The following is an 8775-nucleotide window of genomic DNA, read 5'->3' as shown; positions in this document are numbered from 1 at the left end:
GTGGTTCATAAAGAAAATGATGAACATTGGATCCCCCACGAAAATGATGAACCCCAAGGGCGTCTTTCTTGTGTGCCCTTTTTTTATCCCACAAAAGAAATCGAAAATAGGGGGTCTCGTGATTCTCTCTATTCTTCCATGGATCCGTTAAATGAAGGAGAATCAAATCCAAACCTACATCGAAAACATGGTTCATAACAACAAATTTGTAATGTGTACTAACCCTAATCATCCAATCGACATATTCTTTCCTTAAACCTATTAAAACCTTATCACCAAATGATCCACTTCTTCTAAAGAAATATTTTTCTCTTTAAACAAAATAAAATCAAGCGCGTCTTCTTCCTATAACAGATCATGTTCAAAATGAATAAAAATATGAGCTTTCTGTTTAAAGATTGGTTGGTGATTTCTTTTTCTTGGTCAGCGATCAAGGATACAGTAACTCCGGTCAATCTGTTTGGTTACTTGATTGCTTTCATGGGTGTTGATTATTATAATCATGCCAAGTTACATGGACTTAAGGCTAAAGAATCATAAAAACGGCAACTCAGTTTGGTCTTGATGATGTATCTGGTAAGTTATTGGAGCAAAAAAATGAAAAATCGGCAAAAGTTAGTCTGATAAATGATTAAAATGGGTTTTCACATTACCCAATAAAAATAAGATTGATTTGATGAAACTAAAGGGAACTGAGTGGTAGAACTAGGACAAAATATTGTGTAAAAAAATGACGATCAGCTGTAGAGAGAGAGAGAGAGAGAGAGAGAGAGAGAGAGAGAGACCTTTTATATATTAAATAATATATTTTCTTTTTTTAAGAAGACAAATCTTCGTAAATGGCCTCTGTGGTAGTGGAATGACTTAAATGCCCTTCGGTTAACGGATAAAATTTGATCGAGTGAGCAATAAGGAGCTTTTGTTAAAAGTTTTGGAAACCATAGGGACTACCTGGGAGACTTTTGAACTTAGGGACTATATCTTAGATTTTTAGAAAGCACGGGGACCATTTATGAAGTTTTCTCTTTCATATATATATATATATATATATATATATATATATATATATATATATATATATATATATATATATATATATATATATATATATATATATATATATATATATATATAGTCATGTGGTTAATAATCACTATTCCGTCACCTAGTGCTTGCGGAGAATTTCTTTGGAAAGTGGATCACAAAATTATAAAACAAACATTCAATCTAAACAATTAGGTATGGAGGAGTTGGATAAGATATGAAAAATATGTCTTAATTCGCCCGATACATAAAAGACAACTATTTATTAAATTATAATAACAAAAATAATATTAATAAAAACACAAACTATAATAATAATTTATAAAAGTGACCACAAGCGTAACTTTAAAATATAGTAACCGACAAAAGTCAGAACTTATAAGATACCAATAATATGAATTTAAAACTATAATGAATGAAACTATTAGATTAAAATTAATTTAGGATGAGATATGTAAAAAAATGAAATTTAAGCATTAGAAATGAAAATTGAAATGAACAATGCCTTATGCAGGGTAGTGTGTGTGTGTATATATATATATATATATATATATATATATATATATATATATATATATATATATATACCTTTCAAAAGAAATTTAGTAGTGTAATTTTTTCCGGAATTTTTTTTTCTTATTATGTGTTACGTGTTTTTTTTGTCGAGGATACCCCTTTACTTTGATCATGGATCCGTGTAACACCCGGAAATTTGAGAAGCAACTTTGAGTATATTTCCCTTTAGAGAATTTGACACAGCGTGTTGGAGGCACCAACACGGCGTGTCTAGATAAGGAAAAGGCTCGGGTTTCACTTAGGCAACACGACATGCTCCGCTTGGAACACGACGTGTTGATGGTTGGGAATGAAACCCTAATTTTCTGGGTTTTTCCCCATATTTAAAGGAAAGTGGAGGCTAGGGTTTGTTCACCCTCAGCCCCCATCAGCCCCTCAAGCTCTAAAAGAAACCGTAATCATCTTTCCCTCTCATTTGTGAGCTAGTGTGGTGTTTTTGGAGCCAAAGAAGAAAGAAGTTGGAAGAAGGAAGTAAGAATCCAACAAGCAAGCCCTCATCTTTCAGTTTGGCACTCTTCTGGACCTTTGTAAGTGTCTAAGATACGATTTTTATTCCTCTATGTTTCTTGATCTTGAGTTTTGTCCCTTTTTCTTGTTGTTCTTGAGTGAAGCAATGGTTGGATATCATAAAGTAAGCAACTTTATGAATCTCCAGGTCTGTGACCTTGTAGAGTCTTGGATCTGGCGTATCGAGTTTTGATGTCATGCATGGAGAGTAGGTCATAAATCCCCATTTTTGACCTAATATGAGTTCAAGACATACATTGGACATGTATGTCTAAAAAACACCAACCTTTGGGATGGTTTAGGTGTTTAAATCACTTCTGGAAAGGATGGACTTCAGACCTTAAGGATTAAGTGCATTTTGGCTTAAGCCTTGCATCATCAAGCTTATGATTTGAGTTTTTGAACCTTTTTGGTGGTCCCAATGGTCCTTCTTAATCACATTTTGGTCTAGATCTGAGCTTTGGAGCTCTTAGAGTCGAAGAAAGCAGCTTAATGTATTAACCTGTTGGAACTCGGGCAAAGACGACGTGTTTGCAAGTCAACACGGCGTGTTGGCTAGGGTTTTCCCGACTATTTGGATGATGGCGGAACATGACGTGTTGTCAAGTCAACACGGCGTGTTTAGTCAACATGGACTGTTGACCTTGACTTTGACTTTGGACTTTAACCAAGTTGACCTAAAGGGTATTTAGGGTACTTTGGTATTTTAGGATTTTGATGGATTTGGTCACTTGGATGGATATGTGTTGGTTGGAGCTGAGATTCGGAGTCGGGACCTCATCAACTATGGATCAAATTGACAGGTGAGTTTTCCTTACTGTACTTATGGGTCGAAGGCACCAATGTCGTCCCATTGGATTGATATCCCGCCAGTCACTGATATGCTGAGTATGGAATAGATCTACATGATTATGCTAGTTGCTGATATGTTAGTATGGTAGATCTATAGGACTACCTATGATTCTGTCTACACGATTATCTGTATATGTTTGTTATCTGTCGGCATATTGTGTTGGGTTGAGGTTGTACTGCTTCGTGTTGTAGCCAACAAACCCTGGAGCATTCCAGATATGAGCTAAGGCCCGGGTATGGCATGCCAGACTCATACTGAGGGCTCAGTAGCATTCCAGATACGAGCTGAGGACCATGTGGTATGCCAGACTCGTACCGAGGACTTGAGGGTATTGGAGCAATCTAGATATGAGCTGAGGGCTGGGTAGGGCATGCCAGACTCATACTGAGGGCTCAATAGCATTCCAGATACAAGCTGAGGACCGGTTGGTATGCCTGACTCTTACTGAGGGCTGAACATTGTATGCCAGTCTAATGACTGATTGGGCTAGGGAGCAAGCCATACATAAGTTGTGGGCCCCAGTGGCAAGCCATACTTATGTTGTGGGCTCAAGAGCAAGCCATATATGAGCTGTGGGCCCGGTAGGCAAGCCAGACTCATACTATGGGCTCAAGGGTAATCCAATATTTTAGCTGTGAACCCAGTACATGCTGTTATATTATGTGTACTATTTGATTGTATGTTGGTACTTTGGGGGAAGTCACTAAGTTTCGTGCTTACAATTTTGGTTTATGGTTTGAGGTACTTCAGTAGATCGTGGCAAGGCGAATGCGTGACCGTACACATCCTTGGTTTTACAACTAATTGGATATTGGGAGACTCTGATTTTAAATAATGTCATGGAAATAATAGTTTTGTAAACACTTTTATTAATAAAGGGGTTGCTTTTGAAAGGTTTAAATTTATTGAAAATTTTGGGATGTTACAATCCGCTACTGATATATATATATATATATATATATATATATATATATATATATATATATATATGTGTGTGTGTGTGTGTGTGTGTATGTGTGTGATTCCCTATTTTTTAGAAAAAAATTTCTTTATGCTTTAAATTCATAGTATTTTTGTTTGCGGAAAATCCCAGTATAATAAAACATTTTGCAGAAATTGTTTCGTTTTATTTAAAATATCTTTGAGTAAAGATGTTGTTTCAAAATACAAAAAAAAACTCTATGGATGTTATAACTAATACATAACATTGTTACAAACGTAAAGACCTAATGGTACTGAACACCATTACAGGTTGTCTCTTAATCACCTGGCATGCTAAACAAGCTTCGACAACTTTAACTCTGTTACCTGTGATGTATATAATTTGAGTAGGTCAGGTTTCCCAACCTGGTGAGACACGTAGGGTTTTCAATCATACAATATTATTATGAAAAATATTTATAATTATCACAATATTACCAGATGTCACAACTCGAAATTTTAGACCCAGTGAAGCTTAAACCCTAACCAAGTACAAGTGAAACTACATTGCAATCCTTGTTGCATTTTATCATCTATAGCCTTAGGGCTTGTGAATAGAGTTAACAAAGAAGTATGGATTGAAACTTAAACTAAATTAGGAAGGTATAATCCAACCTTGGACAAAAGATTAAGGTTTAAACTATAAATAACACACCATAGGTGTGTTTACGACCAACAACTCATGAAGAACGGGAGTTCACGGCCTAAAGTATTAAAGGATATCGGGTTTACGGTTTGAAATGGATTCAAGAGGAGTTCACAGTTTAGGGTTTATTCCATAATGGAGTTCACGGTTTGAATTTAATGATCAAAAGTGTTCACGACCAAAGTCTGACCGTGAACACAACCCAATACTCTTTAGGGTCGTAAACACAATAATGTAGATTCAAAATCCTAGTGTTCTAGATGGAAATTTGGCCGCAAACACCCTTAAATATCTCATATCTTATCCATAGTTAGCTTCCCAATGTGAAAACCTTCGTAAACCTTACATTCACCGCCTTAAGAGCTTCCTTCATACTTGAGATACAAAATAGAGATCATTTGTTACACGTCTCACATTCAGTAAACTATTTCCTCACAATTCTCTCTCAAGTATCAAACCCATTTCCTCCATCCTTTCTATTTCAAGCTCCAGGAGATCTTGAACTTAACATAGTTACAAGCTTAAGTAAGTATTATACATATTATTTAGTGTTTATGAAACACTTATGTTTCAAAGATCATCTTATTCACACACTATTGTGTGTTTAAAACCATTAGGATCACGACATTTTTCCTGTATTATATCACGAAGCTCACCGCTTTCGTCTCGATATCTAGTCAAAACCGCACACAAGGTGAGTTCATACCCCCATATTTTTCCAAGCTTTTTCAATGTTTTTAGGGGGGGAATACAAGTAAAACACAAGAATTTTTGTGTTTAAAAATATAATTTACTTATTATGTTTTTCTTACCATTTAAACGTGAAATTTGTTAAAACATGGAAATAAACTTATAAACTATAATATGTATAGTTTATGGATCATATGAACTATTTTACAAAGTCCAGGTTAAAACATGAAAACAAACTTATAAACTATAATAGGTATAGTTTATGGAACAAAGGGATCTTTTTACAAAATTACTTGTTATTTATAAAGAGGTTTTCACATTATTACTTGTAAATTCGTTGAAGCTAAATGTGAGACATGTCTTCGTGTATTTATCGAAGTACCAAGGGAAGTCTAGCCTTATGAACCAGAGTCTCCTGGAGGGAGAGAGTGAGTTTGTGTATAGATCTATATGGGACCGACAATCCCTCACCTTGACTGTTAGTTACAGTTGCACCGACAGGTCTACGGGTGACAAACGTTATAAACGATATTCACGTCCGATTCACGTCGTATCAATTAGTATGGTTATAAGAATTCACAAGGAGAAAACAACGACATATTTACGTAGTAATATACTTTTTCTTAAACAATCTCAAGGGATATTAACTATGTGATTACTCAGTATATACAATAGGGTTAGATAAAATTGAAGTCCGGTAGACAGTGGAATGTGTGACTTCCCCCTTACTTCTTGTTCCTTGTTTGGTTGTGGGCTTAGAGCAGATTCACCCATTCAACTGTCTGTTCGATCTCGGTTATATACAACTCGTATGTATTAAGTGATCATAGGAGGGTAGTATCGTCGCATCGAGTTTTCAGGGCAAACAAATCTTCAGCTAGTTTAACTTATAAATAAAACTAGATATCATTAAAGTAAGTATGGTAATTATACTTGTGCTTTTCGGTCTTGGAACGATTAAGAATATAAATCAGTTTTATAGAAAATATAGGATTTTCTATGATAAACATCGTTATTTTAAAGGTAAATAGTTTTCGATTTAACTTTCTGAAAACAAATATAATTATTACTGAAAACAATGTTTTGCAATAGAGTAAGTGAAACTAGGAACATATTTACAAAAGGTTCAACACATATGTACAAACTAGTATAACATAAAAGACATGTAATTGTTAATTCTATAATTCCTTAGTTTATACGTCAGAGTTATATATAAATAATATCCGATAGGCAGTGGAATGTGTGACTTCCGCCTCATTTCTTGTTCTTTGTTTGGTTGTAGGCTTAAGGCAGATTCACACATTCAATTGTTTGTTCGATATTAGATTATATATAGCTAGTATAAGCTAAGTGATTGTAGAATGAACTATTGGGTCATCATTTTGTTAAGAAAATATACGATTTTCTGGAGGAACATGCGAAATTTTCCAAAGAACAAAGTGTATACTTTTTATAACAAAAATACTTATGAACTCACCAACTTTAATGTTGACACTTTTTCAAACCACTTGTATTCTCAAGAACGTTAGCAGGTAGATACCCTCTCAGTTGTTGCGAAGACGGAGCATAGTAGTTTTACGTCTTATCTTTTGCTATAGTTTTAATGTAAATCATGAAATGTTCTGAACATAATGTAAACTTTTTATTATTAATACAATGATTGTTGTTGCTTTGATTACTATTATACAATTGTTGTGATACTGTACATGATGTCCTCCGCCCTCGAACATTTCTGCCGTTCCGGTTTGGGGGTGTGACACCAACTAATATAGATATATCCCATAACTTAGATATCTATAAAACATTACACCTATATATACGCATCCCAAACAATTCTCACAAATCATATTCCACGATTATCATGAAGAACCAACTCGTCTGAGGAATCGTTTAGAGAAATGATTAGGCTACACATCTAAGGATTTCCTTGGCTGATATAAGTCATAAAGGCACTAAAGCCGTCAGAGTCTTTTTTGATTATGACATCTCCATTTCAACTATGTCTGTGGGTTATAAATCCACACTAGCAATGTAATTTACATGACTACGTAATATCCAACTTAACTGAACTAAATATCCTTATAAGTCTTATTTTTTTGTTACACATAACTCAACTTACAGGTTGTTAGACGAAAAACTAGACATTACACATTTTCACTGGCAGAACTTCAAAAACGAAAACTTTATTTATTGGGTCTCTTTGGTGCTCCAGAGCTTCGCTACAAACACCTAAGAACTACTAGATTTGGGCCTTGGGAAAGTTTGGAAATAATTTAGCACCTAAACATGCAAGAAAACACTTTTATTTATAGAATTTTTTCAGAGGGCATGCCGCGCTTGGGTGCACCATGCCTATGCAACGTTTCACTACCAGAGTGGTTTTCGTGGGGAGGAAGACTGGCTTGTGATTGTGCCACATGTCGTCCTCTGGTGGTGCCACACGTAGGCTCCCGGTTGGTGCAAATTTAATATTTTTCTAAAAATCGTAATTTTCACATACAAACGCCATTTTTGATGATTTTTATATACACATGTAGCTACGAATGAGTACTACAACTTTCGCTTGGACTACGTCGGCTAATTTACAATTTTTTATTTTTTTACATTCCGAGAAGGGTTAGACTGTAAATAACGTTGTGATATTCATAACTTCTTTAGACGACATTTGTTATATATATATATATATATATATATATATATATATATATATATATATATATATATATATATATATATATATATATAAGGTTAGGTTCATGTGAGACGACCTAATTTTGTGAGACCGTGAGACGCAATCCTAGCCACTCATTTAGTAGATAAAAAAAACATTTTTAAAATGCGAAATAATTGAAAATTTTCAAAAAAAAAAATTTCAAATGTTATTTTCGGGATTTATATTTTCCAAAAAAAATACAAAAAAATACCAAAAAAAAATACATTTTTTTTTACATATCTGACAAATCTAGTATAATATTCTAACATTTTAAAAATCACATTAGAATATTTACAGTGTAATATTCTATTAGAATATTTCACGTATTTTTCAAAAAAAAAAAACGGTAATTTTTTTTTATTATTTTTTTTAAGTAATTAAAGTTCCGAAAATAATAATTCAAAAAAGAATTTTTGGATTTTTCTTTTTATTTTTTATTTTAAAATTATTTTTAGATTTGGTCTCACGGTCTCACAAAATTAGCATAGTCTCAAATAAACGTGAATATATATATATATATATATATATATATATATATATATATATATATATATATATATATATATATATATATATATATATATATATATATATATATATATATATATATATATATATATATATATATATATTATAAACTAAAAGAGAGTAAAGATGAACATATGTTTGGTGCAATATATAGTATAACATTTAATTATTTGATGTTGTTTATATTATTTATTTATATAAACGTTGTATAAAAAATAAAGTGAGGCTGAAAACAAT

The sequence above is a fragment of the Lactuca virosa genome, chromosome 8 (genome assembly GCF_052849685.1).
Source record: "Lactuca virosa cultivar CGN04683 chromosome 8, Lactuca_virosa_CGN04683_v6, whole genome shotgun sequence".
NCBI classification, from domain to species: domain Eukaryota; kingdom Viridiplantae; phylum Streptophyta; class Magnoliopsida; order Asterales; family Asteraceae; genus Lactuca; species Lactuca virosa.
This window is presented reverse-complemented; position numbering follows the sequence as displayed.